General features: G+C 50.2%; 1 pseudogene; it reads left to right on the top strand.

Annotated features, from left to right (window-relative positions):
* Positions 1-208: 208 nt before the first annotated feature.
* On the top strand, positions 209-641 carry LOC138089360 (proline-rich protein 13 pseudogene; annotated as a pseudogene).
* Positions 642-845: the final 204 nt, after the last annotated feature.

Below are 845 nucleotides of genomic sequence, written 5' to 3'. Positions count from 1 at the left end.
GTTTGAGCATTCTTCGTCATTGCCTTTCTTTGGGATTGGAGTGGAAACTGAACTTTTCCAGCCACTGCTGAGTTACTCAGCAATAAAAAATGAGTTATTGAGGCCAAAATGGACAAGTCCACCCAGGCAGTGGTGTAAGGGTGACTGGACATCTGGATACCCCAGTTTCCTTCTTTCACCATTCCTGGGCTGAAGGAAGCCCTTGAACATGTGGAATCCCAGTTCTGGGCAGCCAGGGCCATATCCACACCCTGCTAATAGTGGGTATTCTGGAGGTTGCAATCCTTCCCATCCACCACCTTCCAATCCTACCTGTCCTCCAGACCCCTTTCCCACTCCCCCAGGAGCACAACAGTGGAATCCAGGCTTTCAGCTGGCAGACCCTGTCATCCTATAACACAGCCAGGATATCCAGGATGCCAGCCCTCAGATCCCTACCCTGCTCCATACCACCACCTGGCCCTGGCATGTGTTCTGTGAATCCATTGGTTCCTGGTATAGTAGGATCAGGAATAGTGATTGACAAGAAGGTGCATGAGAGAAAGAAGAAAGCTTATAAAAAGAGGCCGAAATACCATAAGCATGGCAAGCATTCCTCCTCCTCCTCCTCCTTCTCCTCCTCTTCTTCCAGCAGTGACTGACTGAATACACGGCCTGGACCCTTCCCTCAGTCTCTCCAGTTCAGCTCTCCCATCAAGTTTCAGATGCCATCTTATACTGGGGGAAATTAGCCCTTGCTGCCTCCTCACCCCCACCCCTGCAATCTAAGCTCATTCTGCTGTTCAGCACTAATTAGCTAGGACTAATCAGAAAGGAATTGCCACGGGCTAGCAAACACCATCTTC

This window comes from Capricornis sumatraensis, chromosome 12 (assembly GCF_032405125.1).
Source record: "Capricornis sumatraensis isolate serow.1 chromosome 12, serow.2, whole genome shotgun sequence".
NCBI lineage: Eukaryota > Metazoa > Chordata > Mammalia > Artiodactyla > Bovidae > Capricornis > Capricornis sumatraensis.
The sequence above is the reverse complement of the archived record's forward strand: the minus strand, read 5'-3'. Positions and strand labels throughout refer to the sequence as shown.